Below are 14,702 nucleotides of genomic sequence, written 5' to 3' on the forward strand. Positions count from 1 at the left end.
CTTCAATCCATCATGGGTGTGTTGTCCTCATCTCACCAGGATGCTCTGTGTCCCTTGGCAGCTCTGAACACCCCAGCCTTACCTGGAAGAGAGTGGGGCAGGGGATACCTATGGAGAGTGGGTCCTGTGCCCGGGAAGTCTTGGGCTTGGTGCCCTTCCCAGGTGTGAAGCAGATGGGGCTGTGTGGCTTCGGTCTCCTCTGCTCCTCCTCCAGCCCATCCCTAGGGAGCTCTGTTTCTGCGTCCCAGGCCCTGCTGCGTCTTTCCCCAGGGCCACCCAGCTTGCAGAGCACCCGGAGCTCCTCTCCCTGGCTGGTGTGGAAGAGAGCCCCAGTGCAGGAATTCCCCTGGCAAGGAGGCAGCTCCAGAGTGGTGCTGGATGGGATGTTTGGTGTTGGGATATCTGGCTGATGCCTGTCCCAGCATGGGCTGCTGCCTGGCCTGGCCCTCCTGGCTGCTTCAGGCTCCCCAGCTTTGCCTTGTGCCTCATCCTGCCATCCCAGCAGTTTGTCCCTGGTGGAGCTGGGAACACTCCTCCTGGCAGTTTGGGAGATGTTGGGGTGATAGAACCATCACCCCTACGCCATCAGGGACCTCCCTGGAGTGGAGGTGCTGTGCGGGGCTCTGCACCCCTTGGCTTTGTGATCTCTGAGCTTTGACCTTGGCAGAGGTCAACATGGAGCTGGGTGATAGGAAGGCTCTCCTATTAGAAGGAAAAGCAGCACTGGAGAGGGGGGGATCCCATCGCTCCAGACACATTCTTTTCCACTTGGAAAGCAGGTTTCCCTGTTTCCTTATGGGTTGGAGGGAGTGTGGCTCCTATCTCCCTCCTCAGGGCTTTGCTCCCGTGTGTAGGAAACGGCCCTGCTGCTCCTCCCAGCAGAGCCATTGCCTTATCTGATGGTGGCCCTGGGATGAGCCAGTTGCTCTGGTTTGCAACCCAGTGGATTTTCTAGCTTTGCTCCAATTGTTTTGGCCTGCAGAAAGTTGCTCCAGGCTCGTGGGAACAGCCACATCCCTTTGATCTTTAATCTCGAGAGGCAGCACGTGGAGATTACGTGTCCCGGCGTGCGGCCCGGAGCAGCACACTGGGAGCTGTAGTCCCTAATCCCTGATGGGAAGGTCTGCCTGCCTGGTCCCTGTGCCCTGCCTGCCCCGGGAGCTGTGGTCCCTGTGCCCTGCTTGGCCTGGGAGCTGTGGTGCCCGTGCCCTGCCTGCCCCAGGAGCTGTGGTGCCCGTGCCCTGCCTGCCCCAGGAGCTGTGGTGCCCGTGCACTGCTGCTGAGGCTGTCTCTTTGCTGCCCAGACCGCTGGTCTCAGGAGGACATGCTGACCCTGCTGGTGTGCATGAGGAACAACCTGCCCTCCAATGATGGGAGCAAGTTCAAAACCACCGAGTCCCACCTGGACTGGGAGAAAGTGGCTTTCAAGGACTTCTCGGGGGAGATGTGCAAGATGAAGTGGATGGAGATCTCTAATGAGGTAACCAAGGACCAAGCATCCAGGGGCCTTCCAGGGCTGTTTGAATCACCCAAGTTCAGCACCTCCACTCCTCAGCCCATAATGCTGACATCATTTGCTGCTGCCGTTGGCGTTGTGAATCCTTTGGAGGTGGTGGGGCAGGTTGTTGGCGTGCAGGCATTATGAATCCCTGTGGGGTTATTGCCATGCCCAGCGTGGCCTGGTGCTGAGTAGGGACCTGTCCTGTCCCCCTGCACAGCCTGTTCACGTTGTGGCCCTTCCTTACCCTGCAGGTGAGGAAGTTTCGGACTCTGACAGAGCTCATTATGGATGCTGAAGAACACGTGAAGAATCCTTACAAGGGCAAGAAGCTCAAGGTATCAAGAAGAATGAGGATCAATCCCTAAAGGGCACCTCAGGCAGGGTGCTATCACCCATGTGGCACCTCAGACCATTGTGGCTCTGCCACCAGAGCCCCTGCAGGCACCTCAGACCGTAATCCCCACGGCTGGCTGCCCAAGGCTCTGGAGGCCACAGGCTCTGGGCCTGGGCCAAATCCAGGGTACATTTAATATGGCTGGCAGCCTGCATCCAAGTTTAGCACTAGAGGGGGGCAGGAAGCTGCTCTCCTATTCCTGGCCTGCCAGGTTGGGTGGGTGCTGCTTTCAGCTGGGCAGCCCCAGGGCAACCAGGGTTCTAGCCAGGAGGTGGGTCCTGTTCCCTCCTTCTGCCTCAGTGTCCCCTCCTGCAGTACAACTGCTCTGTGCCAACAGCTCTGGGTGGCCAGAGGCTGCTCCCAGGATACCCAGCCCTGGTATATTGTAATTCCTCAGGAAGAGAGCCCTTGCTGAATGTAAGAAGTTCCATCTAAACATGGGGAGGAACTTCTTAATTTAAGGGTGACAGAGACCTGGAGCAGATTGCCCAGAGAGGTGGTGGAGTCTCCGTCTCTGGAGACATTCAAAACCCACCTGAACATGTTCCTGTGTGACCTGCTCTAAGAGATCCTGCCTTGGCAGGGGGGTTGGACTTGGTGATCTCCAGAGGTCCTTTGCAGCCCCTCCCATTCTGTGATTGCTCCCAGGGTTTTTACCCCTCTTGCCTGCCACACTGGGGTGTTCCTATCTCAGGGAGCCAGGAAGGCTGGATGGAGGCAGATCACCCCTGGTACTGGGGAGAGCTGGGAGCTGGTGGGACTTGGCTGTGCCCTCTGCTGTGCTGCCAGTCCCACACTCAGTGCCTGCCACTCTGCTGTCTCCCCAGAAACACCCTGACTTCCCCAAGAAGCCCCTGACTCCCTATTTCCGCTTCTTCATGGAGAAGCGAGCCAAGTACGCCAAGCTTCACCCTGAAATGAGCAACCTGGATCTCACCAAGATCCTGTCCAAGAAATACAAGGAGCTTCCCGAGAAGAAAAAGGTACAGGGAAGGGGAAAGGGAATCAGCAAGCCCTTCCTCATTTGAGTGCCTTTGTGTGCTGGGCTCTGTGTGCCCAGCTCTCCCAGTAAAACCAGGAGAGCCCAGCCTTGAGCTGGTGAGGGTTTAACCCAGCTCTCGATGGGAGAAGCCCAGGTGCTTGTTTAGTCCTGTCAGACCAGTCCTTTCCCCGGCCTGGTTGCCAGGATCTGTGGGGTGGAGGCTGGCTGGGTCTGTCCATGGGTCCAGCTCTGGACGGTGACTTCGCTGTGGGGTGGATCCGTATTAATGCTGCCTTTAAATCACACACCCTGTCCCAGCGAGGGATGGAGGAGCAGGCCCTGCTCCAGGCCATGGCAGGTGCTGGGAGGAGAGCTGCCCATCTCACCTCCAGCTCTGGAGGTGGCCTTGGCCAGAGGCCAGGCAGGTGTTTTAGGTGCCCCAACTCTCAGTCTGGGTGGATCTGCCACCAGCAGGAGAGGTCCAGGGCACAAAGCTCCGCTGTACCCTCTTGCACAAGGCTTTCCAGGGCTGCCTGGGGCAAGGAGAAGAGGGAGATCCTGCCTCTGTATTCATGGGCAGACTGGAAACCCTCAGCTGGGAGCTTCAGGACCAGTCTGATGGGCTGGAAAGCCCTTGAGTCCTTTTGAAGGTCATGGGTGTCCAGCTGGCAGGGTCCACAGAGATGTCTCTGCTTGCCTGTTCCCTGGTGCTGATGTCCCTCTCCACCTCCCTGGTGGCTTTGTGTCCCCAGATGAAATACATCCAGGACTTCCAGCGAGAGAAGCAGGAGTTTGAGAGGAACCTGGCAAGGTTCAGGTGAGCAGCCAGACCCTCTGTGTCACCCCAGGCAGACCCAATCTCCCCTCCTGTGTGTAGGTCACAGAGGAAGGCTTGATGGGCCCTGCAGCTTGAAGGCAGAATGGAATGGGGGAGGTGCTGGGAAAAAAAAAGGAAGGAAGAGGTGCTGAGAGCAGCCCTCCAGCTGGGAAACTCATGAAAGGGGGTAGAGAGCTGAGGACCATGCATGCTCTGAGGGTTAGGGTCTTGAAGGAGGGGACCCTTCCCAAGGAGGGTTGGGCAGATGACCCTTGAGGTCCTTTCCAAACTGGAGTTCTATGATTCAGTGACAGGAGCCCTGCTGCCAGCACTGTGAAAAGCTGCAGTGACTACCTCATTCCTCCCAAACCTGGCCTTTGGATGTGGTCCCTGTAACCCAGGTGGATCCTGGCATTCCTAATGACCTGCTGCTGCTCCAGGGATGCAGCCCTGCCCAACCCACTAAAGAGGATGCTTTTAGCCAATGCTGCCCAGGAAGGACAGACCCAAAGCCCTAAACCCTTCCTGCTCTTTTAGGGACCCCCTGCCCTTCACCCCAGTGTCTGAGCCTGTGGAGGCTCAGCCCCGCAGTGATGATTGGAGAGGTTTAGGGGGAGGTTTAGTTGGGTTTAGGGGTGCTCTCCTTCCACCTGCAACCTCCCTAACGCTCTCCCTTCCCCACCTCCTTGCCGGGTAAAGGGAAGACCACCCGGATCTCATCCAGAACGCCAAGAAGTCCGACGTCCCTGAGAAACCCAAGACCCCCCAGCAGCTGTGGTACAACCATGAGAAGAAGATCTACTTGAAAGTGCGTCCAGATGTGAGTAGGGTGGGTGGGAGTGTGTGTGAGTGTGGAGGGGTCCTGCCCCCCGCTGCTGCGGGCAGAGGAGGGGGAAAGGAGAGAAGCATTGCAGGGGAGGGAGGGGCGCGGGCTGGAGGACGCCGCTTAAGAGCTTCCAGCAACCTGGACCGGAGGTAAGGAAAGGGCTCAGCACATCTGAAGAAGAGGCTCGGGGCTACAGACCCCACTTTTTGCCTGCAGTGGAAGGGGTGACCACAGCCTGAGGCAGGGCAGGAAAAAGGTTCCCAGCACACAGATCCGCTTCTGGCCATGGCCCTCACCCACACGCACACCCCCTGCCCCGGCCACGAGCACTGCTCGCAGCCACCCCACGGCCCCAAGCTGGGTGCCACGGGGATGAGGTGATCAACCTGACTATTTTTTGCCCCTTTTTTGTGAATTTTTTCTTTTTTTTTTTTTTTTTTTTTTGTCTTTTTTTCTATTTTTTTACCTCTTCTTTTTGTGGGTTTTACCCCTCTGCCCTCACCTCTGGCTTTGGGTTTTCAGGCCACCACGAAGGAGGTGAAAGAGTCGCTGGGCAAGCAGTGGTCTCAACTCTCCGATAAAAAGAGGCTGAAATGGATTCATAAGGCCCTGGAACAGCGGAAGGAGTACGAGGTAGGGAGCAGCCTCACCCATCCCCCCTCCACACTCGGCCCTGTGTTCACTCTGAGCCACTCTGCCTCATGGCCACAGCCACCAGCTGCTAGCCAGCCTCACTCAATAGCCAGCATTGGGGTTCAGCCAGGTCCCTGCAGGTCCCTAGTGAGTCTGAGCCCTGCCTCCTCCAGCAAGCTTTGGGGAAAGGCAGAAGTACTCCTGGGGAGAGATCATTAGGGCAATGGTTGGCTTCTCTTTCCTCCTCCTCTGGCCGCCAGCCAGGCAGGGATCAGAGCCCCTCTCCTGACTGCGCTCCACCCTTTGCAGGAGATCATGAGGGACTACATCCAGAAGCACCCTGAGCTGAACATCAGCGAGGAGGGCATCACCCGCTCCACCCTCACCAAGGCCGAGCGCCAGCTCAAGGACAAGTTCGATGGACGACCCACAAAGCCACCTCCGTGAGTCCTGGCCCCTCCTGAGCTCTCACTGCAGGGTCTTGGCCAGCCTGGGTGAACACTGGTTCTTTGCTAACAAGGGAGATGGAGCTTGGAGAGCCCTGCTCGTTTCTGGGACTCTGGGCACAAGCTCTTGACTCCATTTAAACTGATCCTTGAACTGGATCAAAAACTGGGAATGTTCAGCCTGAAGAAAAAGAGGCTGAGGGGAGACCTTCTGGTTCTCTACAGCTCCTTGAAAAGAGGGTGGAGCCAGGTGGAGCCGTGTAACAGGTGGCAGGATGAGAAGAAATGGCCTCAAGCTGTGCCAGGGGAGGTTTAGGTTGGTCATGAGGAACAATTTCTTCCTCAAAAGGGTTGTCAAGGCCTGGTCCAGGCTGCCCTGGGCAGTGGTGGAGTCCCCATCCCTGGAGGGGTTTCAAAGCTGTGGAGATGTGTTGCTGAGGGCCATGTTTTAGTGGTGCCCTGGCAGTGCTGGGTTACTGGTTGGACTTGATGATCTCAAAGGTCTCTTCCAACCCACACAACTCTGATTCTATGAAACGCACACTGAGTACACATCTGAGGGAGGTTTCTGGTGATGCTGCATGCTCCAGAGTAGGGGGCAACCCCCTCTAGCTTCCCTCAAATCCAAACACCTTGGGCACAGCACTTCACTGCCTGGTGCAATCCAGAGGGTGTCTTGTGGGGGGAGTGTCTTGGGGAGCCTCCTTAGCTCTGCAGAGAGGACATGAGCAGGACAGGTTGTCCCTAATGCTGGGTCCCTCCATGGGTTGCAGGAACAGCTACTCCCTGTACTGTGCAGAGCTGATGGCCAACATGAAAGATGTGCCCAGCACCGAGCGGATGGTGCTGTGCAGCCAGCAGTGGAAGCTGCTCTCCCAGAAGGAAAAGGATGCCTACCACAAAAAGTGTGACCAGGTGAGGGCCCAAGGGTGGACAAGAGAGGTGGACAGGCAGGTGGGTAGCAGTGCTGTGGGGAGGCAAGATGAGGATGGGAGAGTTTGGGCTACAAACAGTGCTGGAAATGAGCTCCTCACCCTTCCTCAGTGCTTATTCTGGGCATCTTGACCACCAGTTCCCTGGGAGGTCCTTGGTCACCTCTGTGGAGCCATGTAACAAGGGACAGGATGAGAAGAATAAGCCTCAAGTTGTGCCAGGAGACATGAGGAACAATTTTTCTCTCCCAAAAGGGTTGTCAAGGCCTGGCCCAGGCTGTCCTGGGCAGTGGTGAAGTCCCCATCCCTAGAGGGGTTTCAAAGCTGTGGAGGTGTGGTGCTGAGGGCTGTGTTTTAGTGGTGCCCTGGCAGTGCTGGCTGACTGGTTGGACTCGAGTCCTTAAAGGTCTTTTCCAATCAAAACAATTCCATGTTCTATGATGGTCCCTGCCCCCCAGTCTATGTATGTGGGACCAACAGATGCTGACGGGGTTGAGACTGGGTCAGGGACTGCACAAGGCAGGGCTGGACTGAGGGGTCTCTGTGTAACCACTCATCTCATCTCATCTCTCTCCAGAAAAAGAAAGACTATGAGATCGAGCTCCTCCGCTTCCTGGAGGTGAGTGCCATGGGGGTGCCTTGGCCATGGGTGCTGCAGACCCCTAACATGGGGAGGGGCTGGGATGGGTTAAACAGGAGTTGCACTGATGCTGTCCTCATCTGCTCCCCCCAAAATGTGTCAGGACCCAGCCATATATGGTGTGCAGAGATGTTTGTGCATAACCTTGACCCTTCCCAGCTGCCCTGCTGCCTGACTCAGTGTTCTCCAGTTGGGCACTGGGAGGTGGTAGCATGGAAGGGTAGTTGGGGGTGAGCAGAGGGCTGGTGCCGGAGGTGGAGGTGGGGTATGAGGCTGTGGCTGAGCAGGCCGCTCTGTCTCTCACATTCCTTCCCTCCACTGAGCTGTAGGTGGGGGGGGCTTCACCAAGGCCACCTCAGCACCCTGCTCGGTTCCTCAGGCGGATGTGACATGGCCCCAGCAAGGGCAGGAGGTTGGAAAACCCAGGGGTGTGTGCCACCATCTGGCCACCTGTCCCCTCTGTCTTCACAGAGAGGAAGCTGATGAGACGGAGCCAGGGAGGGGGACAGAGCTGGGGAGGAGGGAGATTGCCCAGTGAGGGGAGTTGACACAGGTGTGGCGACACCGAGGCTGCACGCCCCGGCATGCAGTGCCTAATGTTGGCCATGGCTGGGTGGATTTTTGAATCAGGGACAACTGAGTGTGTTAGTTTCCCCCCTCCCCACTGGCACTCACATTACCTGTCTCTCATCCTGTGCCCACCCAGAGCCTGCCTGAGGAGGAGCAGCAGCGGGTGCTAGGTGAGGAGAAGATGCTGGGCAGCAACCGGAAAGGGGCAACGAGTCCTGCGTCCAAAAAGTACCTCACCAGAGACCGGCAAGGTGAGACAGGCAGCTGGGGAGGACATGGGGTGGGCCTTACTGCCATCCGGGGTGCTTGGAGGGCTTTGTTCCCTGCTTCTTCCATCTGCTGGGTGTTGGAGGCTAGCAGCTGGAGGCAGGTACCCACAGCCACAAGCCCTGTGTCCCCCCTGCAGGCCAGCTCAGCAGAAGCCCAATCGGCGATCTCGGCCATGTTCATCTTCTCGGAGGAGAAGCGGAAGCAGCTGCAGGAGGACGCGGGGCGCGGAGCTGTCGGAGAGCGAGCTGACCCGGCTGCTGGCCCGCATGTGGAACGACCTCTCTGAGATGAAGAAGGTTGGTACCTTCCTCAACCCTTTTCTTCCATCCTGGGCATCTCCAGCAGGCCAGGGAACTCTGTCTGTCCTTGTCACAGAATCCACCAGTTTGGAGTTGACCTCCAAGATGGTCCAACTCCAACCGATCACCCAACCCTATCTGATCAACTAGACATGGCACTAAGTGCCTCATCCTCTTAAACACCTCTAGGGACATTAACCCCACCACCTCCCATGGGCAGCCCCATCCCAATGGCCAATTCTTCGTTCCTGGAAAGAGCTTCTGTCTAAGATCAAGCCTAAACTTCCCCCTGCACAGCTTGAGGCAGTGTCCTCACGCTGCGAGGGGCTTTGTCATCCCCAGACCACCCACGCTTTGGGATGGTTGTCCTCAGGATCATCATCAAACTGATGGGCCACCCCAGTGGTGACCACCAGCTGTGCCCTCTCCCTCTCATGACCTGGTGGTTATGACCCAGCATCTTAAGTAAACCTTGGAAGGTCCTTAAGCCTCAGTTTAAAGCCTCGATGGCTTTCTTAGTAGGGTGGGAGTCCTGATGACATGCGTTGTGTGTAGTATGGGGGTGCGCTGCTGGTGCTGCCTTGGGGACAGCCCTGGGGGAAGCTGCAGTGTCCTGCTTGTGCTTGGTGGCCAGCGGGCTTGTGCTCAGGTACTTTGATGTCCCTTCACCCCCACCCTGCCCCCTGTGCAGGCCAAGTACAAGGCGCGGGAGGCGGCGATGAAGGCGCAGTCAGAGAAGAAGCACAGCTCAGATAAAGGGAGCGTGGGAAGCTGCCAGAGTCCCCCAAGACAGCTGAGGAGATCTGGCAGCAGAGCGTCATTGGGGACTACCTGGCTCGTTTCAAGGTGAGGAGTGGGCTGGGAGAGGGATCCCAGAATCTTACATGGTTGGGATTGGAAGGGACCTCTGGAGATCATCCAGGCCAACCCTGCTGAACAAAGCAGGGCACCCACAGCAGCTTGCCCAGGAGCACATTGGCCAGGGGGGTTTGGAAGAGCTCTCCAGAGAAGGAGACTCCACAACTCTCTGGGCAGCCTGCTGCCAGGGCTCCAGCACCATCACACCAAAGAAATTTCTCCTTCTGCACAGCTGGAACCTCCTGGGTTCCAGTTGGTGCCCATTGCCCCTTCTCCTGTCACTGTGCACCACTAAGAAGAGTCTGGCCCCATCCTGTTGCCCCCCAGCCTTTAGATACTGATAAATCACAGAATGGTTTGGGTTGGAAAGGGACATTAAAGATCATCCAGTTCCAACCCCCAGCCATGGGCACCTTCTACCAGCCCAGGTTGCTCAAGGCCTTATCCAACCTGGCTTTGAACGCTTCCAGGGAAGGGGCATCCACAACCTTTCCTGGGCAACCTGTGCCAGTGTCTCACCACCCCCCTTCTTCAAATCTCCAGTCTCAATCTCCCTCTTCCAGCTTAAAGGCATTACCCCCATATAAATATGCTGGAAGTGGGATCATCATCTCCCACCCTTGCCCTTCTCTTCTGCTTTCACACCCAAAACACGCAAGGAGCTGGGGATGGGTGCTGTGTGGAGGGCGACAGGAGTTGGCAAAGGATTGGATGCCTCTTGGTCCCTGGGGTAGCACCCTGGGCATCTTGGGTGCATCTGACGTGTTGGTTTGTGCCAGAACGACGGGGAAAGGCACTAAAGGCCATGGAGGCCACCTGGAACAACATGGAGAAGAAGGAGAAGCTGATGTGGATCAAGAAAGCAGCAGAGGATCAGAAGCGATACGAGGTGGGTCCCTGCCCCTTCTTGCCCCTTGCCCTGCCCCTGCAAGCCAGTGCTGGCCCTGTCCCCCTGACTCCTCTTTCTCCTCTGACTCAGAGGGAGCTGAGCGAGATGCGAGCTCCTCCGTGCTCCACCAACTCTACCAAGAAGATGAAGTTCCAGGGAGAGCCCAAGAAACCCCCATGTGAGTACCTGGGCTCCAAAAAGCCGCAGCTGGCTGGTACAAAAAACCTGTGGTGGGGAGGCGTGGGGCTGGACTGTGGGGGATGGATGGCGGGTGGTGTGGGGGCTGCGTGGGGCCACTGTTTGGTTTCTCCATGTGCACTGCCTGAGCTGCCTCTGTGCTCTCCCCCTCCCTGCAGGAACGGTTACCAGAAGTTCTCTCAGGAGCTGCTGTCCAACGGGGAGCTGAACCACCTGCCACTGAAGGAGCGCATGGTGGAGATCGGCAGCCGCTGGCAGCGCATCTCCCAGGGCCAGAAGGACCACTACAAAAAACTGGCAGAGGAGCAGCAGAAGCATACAAGGTGCACCTCGACATCTGGCTCAAGTGTGAGTGCTGACCCCCATGGGGAGCACTGGTGGTTGGGCGTTAGTTGTTCTTGGGGATGTGCGGCATGGGCTTTGCTCGCAGCCTTCCTCTGGAAACCTGCCGTCTCCAGACCCTTTTGGAGGATCTTTTTTTAAACTTAAAAGGCCTTTTTAAAAAATTATGTGGGGGAGGGGGAGGTGCCCTGTGCTGGAGTCCTTCCCCTCTCTGTCTTCCACTTCAGCCCTTCCTGGTCCCTGACCATCTCTCCTATCTCTGCAGAGCCTCTCACCCCAGGAGCGAGCTGCTTACAAGGAACACACTTCCAATGTGAGTAATCCACCTGGTGCTGGCATCGGGGGGACCTGGGGTGGAGGGACTTGGGGTGGAGGTGAGGCTGTGCAGGAGAGCCCCTCAGCCCCCTCAAAGGGATTTATTCCCCCCCACATCAGTGGGGTTTTCTCTGTGCTGGGCACTGGGAAGTCACCAAGCTTGAGCCCCCCAGCTCTGAATGGGTTTGTTTATTGCCCTCCCTGCAGAAACGCAAGAGCATAGGGAAGATCCGGGGGCCCAACCCCAAGATGAAGCCAACAATGCAGTCCAAGTCGGTGAGTGCACCATGGCCACACTGGGGACATCCAGCACCTTCCTCCCTGGAGAAGATGTCCCAGGGGCACCCACACCTCTTGTTGGAAGCTTCCTGCTGCCTGCCCAGTCCTTGAGACAAGAAATCAAGAACCCTTCTCAGATCTGTACTAAATCTCCCCAGATCTGTGCTCAAAACCGCCCAGGGCTGGTTTTGTCAATCCCCCCTCAGTCTGCAACATCCCTTTGCAACCCACTCCAGGAGCCTCTTTTGGGGGTTGTTTGCAAGATGAAATTCTCCCAGGTGCAGGGTGGGAGCCACCTTGATGGGAGGAGGAACCCAAAGGATGGGGCATTGCACCCATGGGTACTGGTATCCTGGGGTGCCCACCTGTGACCAGTCCCTCGCCACCCCACAGGAGTCAGAGGATGATGATGACGAAGAAGAGGAGGAGGAAGATGATGATGATGATGTACGATGACGACGATGACAATGGCGACTCGTCGGAGGGAAGGCGGCGACTCCTCGGAGTCCAGCAGCGAGGAGGAGAGCGAGGATGGGGACGAGGTGAGGCTGCAGTGCCTGTGCCACGGGGAGGGCAGTGGGGCCATCCCGGGCCCTGCTCCGCTCCTGTACCACTCACTCTGTGCCCCCCCCCTCGACCCCCTCACCCTCCTCTGGGGCTGGGGGAAGCCTGCACCCAGGCTAAGATAGGACCATGGCAGAGGAGCACCTGGGAAGCCTGGGGGGCAACGTAGAATCATAGAATGCTAGGGACTGGAAGGGACCTCTAGAGATCGTCCAGTCCAACCCTCCTGCCTCAGCAGGGTCACCTAGGGCAGGTCACACAGGAACACATCCAGGTGGGTTTTGAAAGCCTGCAGAGAGGGAGACTCCACAGCTCTCTGGGCAGCCTGCTCCAGGCCTCCAGCACCCTCACAGTAAAGAATTTTCTCCTCATGTGAGGTGGAGCCTCCTGGTTCCATCTTGTATCCATTGTTCCTGGTCCTATCACTGGGCATGACCACAGAGAGCCTGGCACCTCATCCTGACACCCACCCCTCAGATATTGATAGATATTGATCAGATCCCCTCTCAGCCTTCTCTTCTCCAGACTCAACAGCCCCAGGGCTCTCAGCCTTCTTTGCAGGAGAGATGCTGCAGTCCCTTCACCCTGGGGAAGCAAAGGGGCACAGGCTCACCCCCCCTCCATCCCCTGCCGTCCCTAGGGAGAGTGTGAGGAGCAGCCGCGGGGGCGTAGTTAGGAGCAGCCTGGGGATGGAGACCAGGGAGGGCTTGTGGGAAGTGGGGGGAGGGGGAAGGGTTGTGTAGATCCCAACGTTGCCTCCCTCCCCGCAAAAGTGAGCAGAGAAAAAAAAATCTCCTGTCTCTTTCCTGCTGGAGATTCTGAGTCTGGTCTCGGCTCCGTTTGCGCCAGTGTGAATGCCAGCAGGGTCAAAGCTTTGCACCGGTGCAACTGAAAGCAGCCTTTGCTGGATGGCGCTGGGGCCAGACACCGTGTCCGTGCCTTGTGCTCCCCCTGGGACAGGTGAGGTGTTTGACCCCCCCCCTCACGCCTCTTCCTTCCCCGGCTTTAGAGGAGGGGAAACTGAGGCAGGAGGTGGCTTTGGGTCCCCTACCTGGGATCGGTGTAGTGAGGCAGTGGCAGAGGTGAGGGCAGCAGGACCCCCGCGCGCTGCTCCCGGCACGCTCCCCACACGCACATCCCCCCCTGACAGCTTAAACCCCCGTGTCCCACAACCCCCCCTCAAGCTGAGTCCTTGCAGGCTTTATTCCCTTCTCCACTCCCCACCCCCTTCATCTCCAGCCCCGGAGGGAGGGGTGAGGTTGCTCCCCTCGTTTTGGGCTGCAGTAGGGAAGGTGAGCAGGGAGCAAAGGGAAGCTGGCAGCCAAGGCTTCCTCCTCACCCTGTTCTTAACCTCCCCATCCTCTCTGCCACCCCTCCCCCCCACTGCAGAACGACGAGGATGACGAGGATGAGGATGACGAGGATGAAGATGACAACGACTCGGAGGGCAGCAGCAGTTCCTCCTCCTCCTCGGGGGACTCCTCCTCCCCCGACTCCGACTCCAACTGATCCAGCCACGCTCTTAGTAACGTCGTTTGGTTTCTCGTTTCAGTCCCAGATCCTCCCCACCTCAGCCCCCCCAAAACCCCTCATTTCCTCCTCTTCCTTCAGCCCCTCCAAGTGAGCTGCAGCCCCTGCAGGACCCCCCAAACCTGGGGAGCCGGAGCTGAAAGGAACTCTCTGCCAAGCTCACGCTATGGAGAGGGAGCTGGGAGCTGTTCCCCACCATGTGCTGGGAGGGGAGATAAGAGGGGGGCAACTCTCCCAACCCCCCAATCCCTCCCACCCACCCCATCCCATACTGAGGAGGTGGGGGGAGGGGGGGACACGATTATTTTTTTGTTGTTGTTGTTCTTTTTTTGGAGATTTCATTCTTTTTTGGAGGGTCTCCCTGTCCTCAACCCCTTTACCCCCTCGCTACCAGCTCTGGACTTTATAGAAAGAAAACATAAAAAAAACACACAGGAAAAGAAAAAGATTCCCCCCCCTCCCACCCCTCCCCCCTTTTTTTTTTTAAATTTATCTCCCCCCATAAATGGGTTAAAAAAATTCCCCCCCTCCACGCAGACTCTCCTGGCCTGCCCCAGGCAGCAGGCATGGAGCATGAGCCAAGCTGCTCAGGACTCAGCTGTTGGGGCAATGTCTCTTTGCCCTCCCCCCCCCCCCTTTTTCTTCTCTGCAACCCCCAAAACTCTCAGCGTCTTGGGGGACACCCCCCACACACCCCCCACCTTGAAAAAACAACCAACCAACCCTTGTACAGTCTGGAAGCTGCACCAGGAGCACCCCCACACCCCCTCCCCACAAACCCCAGGACCTCTGCATCCACGGCACTTGGGAACGTCGGCCACGGACCCCCCCTCACCCCCGGCGTGACCCCACGGAGTGTGATGGAGGAGGGGGGGGATGGGGGAGGTGGGGATGGATGGATGGATTTGGGGGGGGAGGGGCAGGGGGGGGAGCGTGTGTGGGTGTATGTGTGTGTGAGCGTGTGGGTGGGGTGGGGGGGCTGCTCCCCCTCCTCGTGCCTGGTGACCAAGTGGGGGGAGGGGGGGGCACGGGGGTGCTGCCAGCCCCCCCCCCAGCACGTCCTCGGTGGTTGTTGTGCCGTTTGTATTTTATTTGATTCTTTTGTTGTTGTTGTTGGTGTTGTTTTGGTTTGGTTTTTTTTTTCCTTTTTATAAAACAAGAAAGATCCATCTTTTATTTTTTTTTTCTTGAAACCCCCTCCTCCCTTTCTCCTCGTCCCCCCCTGCCCCCCAATTCCATCACCATTCCCCCCCTGCCCCCCACCAATTCCATTCCCTCTCCCAAATTCCCACCTCTGGTGAAGCTGCTCCTCTCCCTTCACTCATGCTCCCCAGTGTTCCCCAGGTACCCCCCACTTTGCAACCCACCCCCTCGGGGGGAGAGGTTCTTGCCCTTCCCCCTCCTCCTCGCCTCCCCC

General features: G+C 57.7%; 1 pseudogene; it reads left to right on the top strand.

Annotated features, from left to right (window-relative positions):
- Positions 1–1,309: 1,309 nt before the first annotated feature.
- LOC128978468 (nucleolar transcription factor 1-like) lies at positions 1,310–13,279 on the top strand (annotated as a pseudogene).
- Positions 13,280–14,702: the final 1,423 nt, after the last annotated feature.

The sequence above is a fragment of the Indicator indicator genome, chromosome 37 (genome assembly GCF_027791375.1).
Source record: "Indicator indicator isolate 239-I01 chromosome 37, UM_Iind_1.1, whole genome shotgun sequence".
In the NCBI taxonomy this organism is placed as follows: domain Eukaryota; kingdom Metazoa; phylum Chordata; class Aves; order Piciformes; family Indicatoridae; genus Indicator; species Indicator indicator.